The sequence below is a fragment of the Heterocephalus glaber genome, unplaced genomic scaffold, assembly GCF_053883595.1.
Source record: "Heterocephalus glaber isolate CG9 unplaced genomic scaffold, H.glaber_assembly_v1.0 deba00001124, whole genome shotgun sequence".
NCBI lineage: Eukaryota > Metazoa > Chordata > Mammalia > Rodentia > Bathyergidae > Heterocephalus > Heterocephalus glaber.
The window spans coordinates 638,602-653,423 of record NW_028258197.1 but is presented as its reverse complement, the minus strand read 5'-3'; the positions used below and the strand labels follow the sequence as shown (position 1 = coordinate 653,423).

The 14,822-nt window shown below is 36.3% G+C and overlaps 1 protein-coding gene and 1 pseudogene across 11 annotated transcripts in view; both read right to left on the bottom strand.

The window, feature by feature from the left end:
- The window catches only part of Tanc2 (tetratricopeptide repeat, ankyrin repeat and coiled-coil containing 2), a 469,601-nt gene that overhangs the window by 280,021 nt on the left and 174,758 nt on the right, over positions 1–14,822 (bottom strand). The gene's annotated exons all lie outside the window — the stretch shown is intronic.
- Positions 3,884–13,901, bottom strand: LOC147828365 (adenylate kinase 4, mitochondrial pseudogene; annotated as a pseudogene). Its single transcript, XR_015450924.1, has one exon. The product of XR_015450924.1 is annotated as an adenylate kinase 4, mitochondrial pseudogene (transcript).

Genomic DNA, 14,822 nt, shown 5'->3' with positions numbered 1-14,822 from the left:
CTGGTCCCAAAGCACAAGAGATGCTCCCAAAGGGGCTAAGAACCCCTAACAACATCACCTGCTTCTTTTTGTATCCAGAGAAGCACTGTGGTGCTTGTTTTGAACTAATGGTTTCATAAAAGCTTATAAAGATGAGCTCTTTTCATTAAATCACTTGACATAGCTTATTTTTCCAGAATACTGCAGCAAATACAGATTCTATGACTCCATCTGGAAAAAAAATATTTTTAAACAACTTTTCTCTGTGGCGCAGTTTATCCTTCTGTTAGAGAAAATTTCTGGAAGAAATGGTTCTTTAGGTTTCTAATGGCGCAGCATTAACAGAGTGAATGATTCACGGATGTTCTTCTTAGCATTCAGGAGTAACACAGAAGGCTAGCAGTACAGCCTAGGTCCAGAGCTGATGAATGGTGCAGTGCTGCTGTTGTCATAGCAACCAAGAGGAAAAAAAGCAGTACCATATAAGGAGTAGTGACTTGGATTCTGGAAACAATTTATATTAAAAAGCTGTAAGCTCTTCATGCCTTAAAGCTATAAACTCCTCTTTTACAGATTCCTCTTCAGCTTTTACTTTACTGAATTTGTGAATCTGAGCTGTGTGCATAGGTATTACAAAATATATTGAGTATACACTAAAAAAACCCTCCATACTGAGGTCATTTAAAGATTAATAATGCTTCAGCAAGGTAGTATGTGTCTACAGTATCTTCCAAATTTATTGGGTTAAATGTTAGATATTTTGTTGCAATGTAAGAAATTGTCTAGAATTTGAGATAGAAAATTTATTTTAAAAATATTTAGATATTAAACCTTAATATAGTATCTTTCATTCAGACGGTATGCATCAAGTTCACCAAAACTGCATCATAATCAATTGATGGACTAATAAAATAGCAATGATACCAATTTCAAACACAGGCATACTACCCTCATATATTCCTTCCAGATGCAGAAAGGTTCAAAAGGTACTAGCTTCTCTGAAAATGCTCATAGCCTTTCATCAAGATCAAAGAAATTTCCGAATCTGTCTCTGGTGAGATAAGTTACTATTCCACCCCACACTTCTTCTGAAGGCCCCTCTCTACTGGACCTGGGAAACTTTTTTTTTGTAATACTTTCTCTTTACCTGTCAGGAATCCAGAAGAGTTCCCTCCCTTCCAGTAAACAGCAAGATAGCTTCCAAAAGGACTTAGGGAGAGAAATGGAAGCTGGGAAGGAAGGAATCAATGCATGGATTGTTGTAGTGGTATGTCTCTGCAGGACTCTGGACATGGCTCCGGTTTGTGCAGAAAAAAAATCTTACATTCAACTCCTAAAGTATGACCACTGGTGCTATATGTTTCATCTACTTATGGCAATTACATATGAAATAGTTTTATTTCATATCAGTGTCTGCTTCTGTCCATCATCACTTATTTAATGAAATATTCAGATACAATATAAAGCAAACTTATCAGGTATCTTTATTACATTGTTCTCTTATGTGGGCAGTATGTGCCATAACAATTCTGATATAATTCTGTACTTTATCAAGTACTAGGACTTGAACCTAGGGCCTTATGTATGAGCTACACCTTAAGCCCTTTTTAAAAATTCATTTTGAGGCAGAGTCTTAAATAGGTGTCCAGGCTGACCTTGGACTCTCAATCCTCCTGCAACAGCCTCCCAAGGAATTTGGATTATAGGCATGTGCCATCATGTCTGGCAGTGACCAATCTTTGATGCATTAATCTCCATAAATGACAAACTTAGTAAATATGAGTAAAAAGGACTGTAGGTGCAGTGGGAAAGACACACATTTGATGAGTTTTCTGACTATACTTGTAATAATAGCTTACTAGCTAAGCTAAGTGCTTAGTCACCCTGGCTCTTTGATTTGTCATCAGTAAAATATGGGTAATGTATTTTCTACCTTCTTCCTAAAGCTATTATAAGACTAGAATAAAATAATATAATGCAAATAACTGAAATTCTAAACATCCATTTTATTTTTAAATACCTAATTAAGAAAAATAACAAAAGACAGAAAGGCAAATGAATTTAGTAAAACTCATTAAACACAGAAAATGGTTGGAAAGATTAAACATTTTTTCCAGGCTAGTTTCTATGTTTGATTGGAAATTTGGTTTCATCATTTTGTACATATTCTCATCAAACTGTACATACTTAACACAGGTACCTATTTCTTTTTAGAATTACAGTAAACAGAGGTGTGGATCTGTTTTCAAATAATAAGATAATCATGTAAATGTAATTTTATAGCATGATATGACTTCTAAATGTCTTTAGAAAACTGTATTGTAAGCAGTTTCAAACATGCAAAGTGTTTCAAAACATTTGTTGAAATTTTCATTTACCTTTTATTTCACCTAATTAGAAACTATAAACATAAAAATGAGCATTTATGTTTGACTTGAAAATTCTAGGAGCCAGACATAGTGGTACAAGCCTATAATCTCTACTACTATACTTGGGAGGCTGGGCCAGGAAGACCACAAATACGAGCCCAGACTGGGCAACACAGAGAGACCAGGTTTCAAAATAAATAACAAATAAAAATTAAAATGAACATTAAACTAGGCACAATGGTGTACTCCCATAGTCTTAGCTACTTGAGAGGCTGAATCAGGAGGACTACTTGAAGCCAGGAGTTCAAACTGGCCTAAGTAACACAGAAAGACCCTTTGGGGTATGGGGAGAATTCTATGAAGCACACTTCAGTTCTCAGTTTCCTTAATAGTCTCATCTCTTCTATCTAGCAAGCTTTTAAAATCGAATATACATTATCTTGTGTTAATAGTTATTTTTAAGGAAAATCTCTTCAGTTGTGACTCTAGAATATCAATAATTTATTACCTTATATAACAGAGCAAGTTTTTTCTCCCATAATCCCACTCCCCAAATCAAGGTGAGTTATCCATGCATTAAACAGATTTCAGAGTAATTCTGAAAAATATGTAGACTTAAAAACAGATCATTTCCAACTGATTTTTATTTTTTATTTTTTAATATTTTTCTTCCCTGGTACCGGGGATCGAACTCAGCACCTTGTGCTTGTCAGGCCCCAGATTAAATTTTTTTTTATTTCCTTATTTGGTTTTTATTGAGCTTCAAATTTGTACTTGCTACCAGTGTTAAATAGCTACACATGGCTAGCTGCTATCTCCCCCCCCCCATTAACTTTATTGGTACATTTTAGGTATACAATACAGTTACATTCATCATTGGGATCTTGTACCATTACATGAGTCTCTTGGTTCTTATTTCTTTTCCCCTTCCCTTGCCCTCCCTTCACCCCCTCCACCCTTCCCTATTTGCAAAGACCTTGTATCCATTTTTTTCCTCTTCTCATATTTTTTCCTTTCCCTTTTTTCCCTTCCCCTACCCCTCCCAATTCCCCTGCTCTTTTAGACCTTTTCTTCCTGTTACACAATATCAGTTATACATTTTTTAAATTACAATATTAAGATCTAGGAGACATTACCACAGATTTTACAGAATTTAAAAGGATATAGAAAGCATATTACAAAAGTCTTTTTGAAATAAATTTGACAACTTCTAAGAAGTACCTTGGAAGAAAAATTAATGAAACTAACTCTGGAGGAAATATAAAATTTGAATAGAACCTATTAAAGAAAGTATATTCCTAGCTTGAAAACCTACCTATATGACAACAGCAGGCTCATAAACATTTTAACTGATAAATTATATCAAACAATTAAAGCAGAAAAAAGAAGGAACACTTCTCCCCTCATTTTAGGAACTCAACAGTGTGCTAATCCTAAAACTGGATAAAGATAATAGAAGAAAAAAGCATGAACATAGATAGAAATTTGTTTAACAAAACAAACTATTAGAAGTCAGATCTGGCAGGATGTAGAAAGTGGTTTTGTTATAGGGATGGCAGTGTTGGTTCAGCATTGGAAGATCCACCCCCAAAAGTCATCATTTTAACAGAGGAAAGGAAAAAGCCATATGATCCTGTCAGTAGTTGGAGAAAAAGTATTGGACTAAATTCTAGAGCTGTTCATGGTAAAAGCTATCAGGAGCCTAGAAGTAGAACAGAAACTTCTCAACAGATTAAAGACATGTACTCCATACTTTCAGCGAGAACACCTTGTATGAATGGAGAAGGTACAATGCTCCTTAAGGTGGGGAACAAGGGCAGATATGCTTACTCTTTATCTGTCCATTAAACTTTGAAACCTAGTCCCCACCAAAATAGTCTGGCAATAAAATGACACAACTAGGACAGGATTGGCATGGCAGAAGCAAAATCTTTACATGTAGATGAAATGATCATCTACAGAGAAAATACTAAGAAATGTCTAGGAGCCCCTAGAACTTGTACTTGAATTTAGCAGGCTTAGAAAACACAAGGTATATATAAAAATTCAGGTCTGTGTATACTTGCTATAAATGAAGAACTGGATATTGAACTTTAAAAGTTATGTAGGAGTACAAAGGACCCAGAAAAGCCAAAAACAAAAACAAAAACAGTGTTGGAAGACGTTTAGCACCCAATTAAATTTCTACTTAAATTTTGATTATGCTCTGTATTAGCTGACTGGAATGAGAACATGGTTAAGACACCCTAAAAGACAAAGTACATAGATTTTATTTTGCTTGAAAACTAATACTTATGGTAAAGGACAGAGAGAGATTTAAGGAGGTAAGCTTTCCCCTTGGCTACTAATTTGTAACTCCCTTATGATTAATTTAGGTAAATCAGTCTAAAACTTACACGAAATTTTGTTCTTTTTGTTTTTATTCTTTTTCCAGTCTTCTCCCATTATAAGTTTTCTCTAATGAGTAGTCATCAGTAATAAATGCTAAAATGCTTTTGAGGCAGCGTGATACTTACAATGACATGAATATATGAATTCTCTATTCTCACAGAAGTAAGAAAATATTTGTCCTACTTGTTATAGCAATTCAAGTTTTGGCCAGATTTCTATGTGTGTTTGTGTCTTTTATATGAATGGCTATTGCTCCAGAGTAAGACTTCAGCTTGTAACCATAGTGTGGTGATTGATGAGAAAGGAAAGAAATATGCTTAAGGCTTAAGGGTAGAGGAATTGTCTAGCATGTGTGAGGCCCTGGGTTCTATCCATAGTTTCACAAACAAAGACAGAGACAGAAAGAGGATGAGATTGAGACTGATTTTTAAAAGTCATATAATGTGGCTCCTATATATTAACTACTTCATCTAACGGTCAATAAAAGGGTAAGATCATAACAACTCTGAAAAATAAACTAGCAGGACTGGACAACTGAGAAGCAGTATTTCTATTTAATGAATGTTAGGAATAATATTTAGGGATTTCTTTTTTTTGTATATCCTTTTATTGGTACATTTTAGGTGTACAATATAATGACAATTATCATTGGAGACATGCACCTTTACATACTCTCTTGGTTCTTATTTTTATTTAAGGGATTTCTGAAGATAATTTTTTAATCATGCTCAGTTTTCAATTTATATGTTACCTTTACTACCTAAGCACTTCATAAAATTTTCCCAGACACTTAAAAAAGATCACTATTTGGCAGGTGGTTCTTTTAGAATTTTTTTTATTGGTAAGTAGACCAATATATTGAACTATACAATATACACATAAAATCTCCTCTCGCTTTTCTTCATTAAACTTCATTTGTAAAACTTAACAAATGATATAGATGTATATATCACTTTCAGAAATCAGAAACACAAACTAATCTGAAACAGGGAAAACATGGATGTCCAACCAATTTTGGTAGGACTCAAATGCTGCTTAAACAGACAATTCCAAAATGGCCATATTTCTTACTTTATGAAATGCAGCCAATAACATGAAAGAATAACTGACATGCATGATAAGGGAGAGTGTATTTATAATAAAGTTCCACTGAAATGAGACTGTTTGCAACACTCTGCCCTCTAGTGTTTAAAATTCTTATCAGAGAGGGAGTATTCTATCTTGACACGTTTATTACTCTAGGTGTTGAAAATGTCAATTTGGGTCCATAATTTTCTATAATGAGAAAAAAATAGTTTAGCATTATAAAAATTTCTATTATAATATGAATATATATTCTTTGCACAGCTTTATATAATCTCATACTATAATTTATTTTCTGTTTAGAGAGTAAAGATTTCTTTTGAATTGTGAATATTTACTTGCCTTTTGTAATGGTTTGTGAATGAGAAGTATTCCTAATAGCCAATATTATTTAGGCCCTACATTTAATATTTTCAGTTTTTAAAGTGCTTATATTTGACAGTAGGTACACAGATAAGCAAGTAGGCCAGGACAGGGCCAATTAAGCATAAAAATTGATTTCTAGAAAACTGTGATATAATATCATGATGATTTTTTTTTTCTTTTTTGGTATTGGGGATTGAACTCAGGGCCTTGCACTTGTGAGGTAGGTGGCAGCATCACTGAGCTAAATCCCCGGCCCCATGATGAAATTTTTTTTCTTTTCCCATTAAGTTTATTGGTACATTTTTGGTATAAAATACAGTTAACATTCATCATTGGGATCTTGTACCATTACATGAGTCTCTTGGTTCTTATTTCTTTTCCCCTTCCCTTGCCCTCCCTTCACCCCCTCCACCCTTCCCTATTTGCAAAGACCTTGTATCCATTTTTTCCTCTTCTCATATTTTTTCCTTTCCTTTTTTTCCCTTCCCCTACCCCTCCCAATTCCCCTGCTCTTTTAGACCTTTTCTTCCTGTTACACAATATCAGTTATACATTTTTTAAATTACAATATTAAGATCTAGGAGACATTACCACAGATTTTACAGAATTTAAAAGGATATAGAAAGCATATTACAAAAGTCTTTTTGAAATAAATTTGACAACTTCTAAGAAGTACCTTGGAAGAAAAATTAATGAAACTAACTCTGGAGGAAATATAAAATTTGAATAGAACCTATTAAAGAAAGTATATTCCTAGCTTGAAAACCTACCTATATGACAACAGCAGGCTCATAAACATTTTAACTGATAAATTATATCAAACAATTAAAGCAGAAAAAAGAAGGAACACTTCTCCCCTCATTTTAGGAACTCAACAGTGTGCTAATCCTAAAACTGGATGAAGATAATAGAAGAAAAAAGTATGAACATAGATAGAAATTTGTTTAACAAAACAAACTATTAGAAGTCAGATCTGGCAGGATGTAGAAAGTGGTTTTGTTACAGGGATGGCAGTGTTGGTTCAGGATTGCAAGATCCACCCCCAAAAGTCATCATTTTAACAGAGGAAAGGAAAAAGCCATATGATCCTGTCAGTAGTTGGAGAAAAAGTATTGGACTAAATTCTAGAGCTGTTCATGGTAAAAGCTATCAGGAACCTAGAAGTAGAACAGAAACTTCTCAACAGATTAAAGACATGTACTCCATACTTCCAGCGAGAACGCCTTGTATGAATGGAGAAGATACAATGCTTTCTCCTTAAGGTGGGGAACAAGGGCAGATATGCTTACTCTTTATCTGTCCATTAAACTTTGAAACCTAGGCCCCACCAAAATAGTTGGCAAAAAAATGACACAACTAGGATAGGATTGGCATGGCAGAAGCAAAATCTTTATATGTAGATGAAATGATCATCTACAGAGAAAATACTAAGAAATGTCTAGGAGCCCCTAGAACTTATACTTGAATTTAGCAGGCTTAGAAAACACAAGGTATATATAAAAATTCAGGTCTGTGTATACTTGTTATAAATGAAGAATTGGATATTGAAAGTTAAAAGTTACGTAGGAGTACAAAGGACCTAGAAAAGTTAAAAACAAAAACAAAAACAGTGTTGGAAGACGTTTAGTACCTAATTTTAAGACTTCTTCTAAAGCTACAGTAATCAAGGCAGTGTTGGTATAAGGAAGGACATATAGATCATTGGAATAAAACAGAGAATCTAGAAATAGAACCACACATATATGGTCCACTGAGGTTTGAAAGCTTATTTAACATTAGCATTTTATAGAATGTAAACTCAATTCAAGAGCTGAGGAAGAGACAGTGTTTTCACCAAGTGGCACTAGAACACCTGGTATCCGTATATAAAAAATTAACCTCAATCCTCTTTTTCCATACATGAAAATAACTTGAAGGGATCTATGAACCTAAATAAGAAAGCCTAAAAGTATGAAACTTTAAGAAGAAATTATAAGGGAAAATATTTATGAATTTAGGGTAGGCAAGAACTACCTAGGATACAAAAGACATGATGTATAAAAGAAAAAAATTGATAAATGGGATTCCATCAAGATTTAGAACTTCAAATGACATCATTAAAAATGAAAAGTAGCCCTTAAACAGACCATATTTACAATGCATATAACCTATGACCAGAATATATAAAGAACTCTTACAGCTCATTAACAGACAACCCAATTAAAATGCAGACATAAGAAGATGATAAATAGCCAGTATAGCACAAGGAATGGTGTGCAACTCTAGAATCAGAAAAATACTAATCAGTATAATAATAAGACTGAATTATACACTCATTAGGGAGATGAAGTTCAAAGTTTTAAAAGCCTTGTCATGACTTTTTCTTTTCGTTGGATTCTCCCCCTTTGCATTTAATTTGTCATGCCCAATGGATTCATTCTGTTGGGTTTCCTGGGGTTGTGATCCTCATTGTCTTTTCCTAGGGTATTGTCTAAAATTTTTTGGAGTGCCAGTTTGGTATTCATGAAGTTCCTGAGGTGCTCTTTATCATGAAAGTATCTTATTTCTCCATCCATTTTGAAAGATAGTTTTGCAGGGTACATCAATCTGGGTTGGAGGCTGTTTTCCTTTAGGGCTTGAAATACATCACTCCAAGCTCTTCTTGCCTTGAGGGTTTGCATTGAGAAGTCTGCTGTGATTCTGATGGGCTTTCCTTTGTATGTGATTTGTTTCTTTTCTCTCATTGCTTGTAGAATTTTGTTCTTCTGTTTGGTTTCTGGAATCCTAACTCTTATATGCCTATGTGTAGATTTTTTTTTTGATGAAGGCTAGCTGGAGTCCTATATGCCTCACTTATCTGTATGTCAAGTTCTTTACCCCTCCTTGGGAAGTTTTCTGCCATCACTTCTGTGAAGAGTTCTTTTATGTCATCTGCACTCTCTTCCCTTTCTTCATTGACTCCGATCAGTCTTATGTTATTCTTCTTTGCATCGTCTAAGCAGCTGCTGGATTGATTTCTCGTGTTCCCTTACAATTTTCAAGCAACTTTTCTTTTCCTCCTCACTAATTGCAATCTTATCTTCTATATGTGAAATTCTATCCTCACATTGGTTCATTCTGCTGCGCAGACTTTCGATGGAGTTTTTAGTCTCTTGGAAATCTGTCTGTATCTGTTTTATGGATTCCATTTGTTTCCTATGTTGGGATTCCATCATGTTCCTCAGCTCCTCTATTTTTTTATCTGTGTCCTCTCTAGATTTATTAATCATGTCTTGCACCATGAGCACAATCTTTGCTGTTATCTGAGTAATTATTTCTGATTTCATTTTTCCCAGATCCTCTTTTGTTGCCAGTTCAGAGAGTCCAGGTGATTGAGTATCAGAGTGTTCCATCTCGGTTCCCTTTGGGGCTGCTGTAGGTGATCTGGAGGTGTGTTTCTGAGACTTGTTTATGTGTCTTCTCATTTCCATGGGAGGGGGTGCTTCTGGCACCCACACGGCTCACCTTCTCTGCCCTAGGAGCTTGGGATGGCAGCAGGGGAGCTTCCTTCCAGGTGCTGGGACCGGCTGAGCTTCTCTGCCTTAGGAGCCTGGGATGGAGGCGGGGAGCTTCCTTCTGGGTGCTGGGACCTGGCTCACCTTCTCTGCCCTAGGAGCCTGGGATGGAGGCAGGGAGCTTCCAGCTGCTGGGACTGGCTGAGCTTCTCTCCCCATGATGTATTTTATTAGAAAGAAAATAGAGGAAGCATAGAAAACGAAGGGTAATTTCTCCCTGGTGTTTGCTAATTATTACAAAGTAATTAAAAAGGATACAAGAGATTATTTGATTAAATGATGGCAAACTTTTTCATCTGGTACTATTCCTTTTATTATATCCTTATCGTGACCCATGTACTTATAGTTTGAAAGATTTTAGCTGTCTAATTTAACAAAATAATTTAAACTGGATTTTCAAATCAAATGAGTTGATCAAAGTAAGGTGATATCATTCTATGCAAAAAATTAAGATAGTCTGTGTGATTTTTATGACAAGCAAAAGTATATTATCTTTTAGGCTTTTTTAAATATTGAGAACTATATCAGGGTATGGCAATGAGTATTATGAAACTTAGTGGCACTAAAGATAATCCTATTTAAAAATAAGTCTGCTAAATCATGTTTAAATATCATAATAAGCACTAGGCACAGAGAGAAACTCTTTACAAACATTTCTGTATTCGCCTCAGCCTACGGTATTATTTACTTTATGTATAAGGAAATAGAAGCTCAAAAGGAGTTAAAATATACCCAGATAGGAAGCTTACAAATACATGAGTGAAGAATTTTAACTTGATTTTTCATTAAGTGGACACTTCACCAGTATGGGCTTAACAGTTTTTTTGGGCCTAGAGTTTGGGCCTGAACTCTACTACATTACAGAGAGAGGTTCCATAAAGATCTACTGAAAACAAAAACTACCTTATGATCTGTCCTTATTGTTGAGATATTTTTATAAATTATTTCTTTAGTTATAAGCAGAAAAAACTTTATTTCCATCAAATTTAAAAGCAGATCAAGCTCTATGTGAATGGAAAGCTTGTTGGGATAATGGGAAGCAAACTCAATTAGAAGCTAGGTAGAACCACAACATGTGAGGTCAGGGTGGGATCTTAGAAACTGTTCCAACTATTCTCTTTGCTTAAATATGAAGGAACTGCACTACAGCATTGGACAGAAAAGATATTCCTTGAATTTTAGTTTTGTCACAATATTTTCAAGGTAATTTTCATTTTTACAAAATCAGTTAAGGGAAAACTAGTGAGTTTATTGAGAAAAACCAGAACTAGTTCTTTTCTTAGGCCACTGAATATGAAACAAACATCATCTTTTCCAAGACCATGGAAAAGGCATTTACTTCAAGCTGTCACCTAACAAAGGACCTTCAACATGCCGAGCAATCTCAACACTGTTGAAATTTACTCAGTGACTTAGTGTGGAGTTTCACTGTTTCAATGGAAAGGAGAAAAGAAAGAATGATGAGAGAGGATAGTATGCTATCAGGGATCCAGTCATTTCCCACATCTCCCCAAAAATTCTAAAGGCAATTATTGCATTAGTGGAGAAATGAATTTGAAGATTTTTCTACACCCCCAAAGCACAATTTCCTCTTTTGAATTATCCAAAATAACTATAACTCTTTACTTTTCCTAGCTTGTGGAAATCATTTCCATGGCAACACTACTCTAAATTGTGCAATATTCCCCATATCAGACATATTTTTCTCTATATCTAGTTCCCCAGAAAACTTGAGCTTATCTACACATTTGATTTTCACCTCTGCTCATCAGCTAGCATCCAAATGCAACTCTTCTAAAGTGCTGAGTCATAATAATGCACTGACATCTCACAGACCTGAACTGAGCATATGTACTACATAAGCCTAGATAGTAAAAAGTTTATTTTTCTGTGATTGAAAAGATAAGGAGACTGGTCTATATTTTCACTAAGGTAGCCAAGTAACATTCACATTAAAGAATTCAGGGAGAGATGGGCCAGGGATTTAGCTCAGTGGTTCTGCTGCCTGCCTTGCAAGCTCAAAGTCCTGAGTTTGATCCCCAGTACCAAAAAAAAAAAGAATACAGGGAGAGGAACTGGTGAGAGTTTGAACAGTACTGTCAGGAAGGTGACTCACTCACATACAGAATATATATGGCAGTGAACTGACTAGGGATGGCTGAGGACACCCTCAGAAAGTCTTGGATGTGTTTCAACATCACCAAAGTATGGAAATAGGCACCCCTCCCTCCCCCCAGTATGAAGGTTTAGACAGAAGTCACTTCCAGAAATAGCAAAGGACTCTCCCTGGGGACAGGCATGATGCATGCAGGAGGGATACATATTTTTAAAGCAGCAGGAATAAATTTCAATGTTTTTCCCAGAGGAGAACAAGAATTATACAAGGTGGTCACTAAGTCTGGAAACTAGGAAAATCTTTTCACAAATGGTTTATTGATGTTATGAATGACAAAATATGAGTCTCTTTATTTCTAGACTTCATGGCCACTCCCACATACCACATCTTTGGAATAGGAAAGAAAGAAAAAAGATTTTTTCTGTATAATTATAAAGCTGTTATAATTAGCATAGGTACAGCTTTTGCAACCTTTTCGTCAACACTACATTCTTTATCAACTATTTTTGGATTACTCACAGAAAAAAAATACTGTCAGCATCAGTATTTACCAGAATGTTCAAAGTTCATTTTGTTTTCCTCAATAAAGAGCTCAACTATTCTACTAATCCAGTAATTTCATATGATCATATTATTTCTATATATAAGATATGATCTTTCAGCATTTCTGTACATGAATATTTACTTTTAATTTTTTAACAATAAAAGGAGTAAAGTGAGGCATGAGTCAGGCCAATCATTTAAGGTAAGACCTGCTGCATGGCTCAGTTGCCAGTGCATGAAGAGTTTCAATACAGTCCCCCAGCTCTCAGTTCATGCAGGGATTTGACAGAGATAAATGTATAGCCTTTATCTAAAAGCATAGGAGGAGAAAAAACAGATATTTTAAAAAATTCAGTTGGTAGAAGCCAAGACCATTCATCTGAGGATATGTGAAATGGGGGGATTCTATAGGTCATGGATACAGAGAAGAAGGAATCATTCCTACAAGAAATAATGAATTGTGAACACAGTTGCTCAAGAGATAAGTACAACTAAGAGCAGTTAGCTTCAATTCCATTGTCAGTAGGAGGGCATAAAACAGAGAACTGTGACAAACAGAGACAAAGCCTGTGCTAGAGCCTTTGATGTTTTCAGACTCATTGGTAATGTGACCCAACAGCGTTTGGAGAGTAGGGAGAACCAGAGACTACCACCATCACCTGCAAAAGGTGACATGACACCATGGATGTCAAAAACTAGCTAGTGTCAAAAACTAATGCAGGCTAGACACCACTTGAAATCCTGCCTGCATTTGGTTTCTTCTGAGGACATACGGGCAGAGACACCTTCTTTTGAAAAGTAGAGGGGGGCCTCTTCATAAACCCCTTCTACTCACTAGTTTTCTTATCATTTCACCACTTAAACTAAAAAAGATGCTGCAGCTGCCTCAGCTAGCTTCTAATTGGATACAGCACCAATTGTGTCTAACTGGACACAACGCCAATACTACATACAAGATTGAATGAGTGATCACATCTAGGCTCTTTCACTGGATAGGTGTGATCTTGTTTGAGAAAAGTATGTAAACACTTAACACCAGGTTTTGTTAGTTTCCATTCCAGAAAACTGTTGGAGAACTCCTTGGCTCTTGTATAGTTCCATGACTGTCTCTGCTGCATTTTTGTACCATCTTAGTTGAACAGAAACTCCTTCAGGAATATCATCCTCCTATTGGGCTAATGGATATCATCAATCACATGTACCCTACCATAAGGCAGGTAGATCCAACATCAGCTGAGGTGAACTTTAAGTGTTTTAAATGGAATGTACAAACTAATCACTAGATCAAGGTCAAAGATTTTGTCCAGGCTTCAGCCTGTACCAATCCTTGGAAAACCATCTAGATACTGTGTTGCCATATTATCAGTTTCCATGTTGGCCTTGAGGTTCTGCAGTAAGTGGCCAATGGAGAGATACTGGAGGCCTAAGTTCTAGGTGATCCTCTCCCACAAGGATGCTCTTGTCCAAGGCAGGCAGCCCAATCATGATTGCATGCAGAAGTTAGCAAGCCAGGACCTTCATGCAGAGGAGGGTGGTTCCTGAGGCTGCCTGGAAACTTTAGGCTTCACCTCTGTATGCTCTATACCTGCAGGGACTCAATGGCTAACATTTTTCTAGATATCGACTACTTGCTGCTCTAGAACTTTCTAGTTGTCTGTCCCTAAATTCCTTTAGATTTACAGGTTCCTACCCATGATAGCCAACAACTACCCACTTCTGATCCAACCCTATTTTTTACAGTCTGTTTAGGCCTCCACTTTATTACTGTACCAGATTGCATCTTATTAATTTGCCTTTTCCAACTCACACCCTAGATCTCCCTGATTAGACATTTCATTGGCTATAGCTCTATAACAAATTTTAGAAAATTCAAGTCAGATTTTAGAAAAGAATATATATCTTTAAAAATGTAAAGAAAAGAAGCTCTGAGGCAATTTAGAAGAGAAAATATCTAAAAGATATAGGTTGAAATTAAAGGGCAACAAATGAAGAGAGAGAAAGAGAGAGAGACAGATATCAGAAAACCAGGGAACAGGACAAATGGGAGAGTGGAGGAAAGAACGGGTAATAATCAGACTGAAATTGAGAAGATGCCAAATCACCCTGCTGCAGACAGGCAGGTCTGCCCATGCCCTACCGAGGTCCCCAGTCGTGCAGAACACGCTGAATCAGCCCGCTGCAGACAGCCAGGTCTGTGCACGCCCTACCGAGGTCCCGAGTCACGCGAAAGACGTTGAATTACCCCGCTGCAGACCCGCAGGACTGCCCACACCCTAACGAGGTACCCAGTGGCAGGGAACATGCTGAATCAGCCCGCTGCAGACAGGCAGGTCTGTGCACGGCCTACTTAGGTCCCGAATCGCACAGAAGATGCCAAATCACCCCACTGCAGACAGGCAGCCACCTGGTTCCACACTACAAAGACACAGAGGACACCAGACC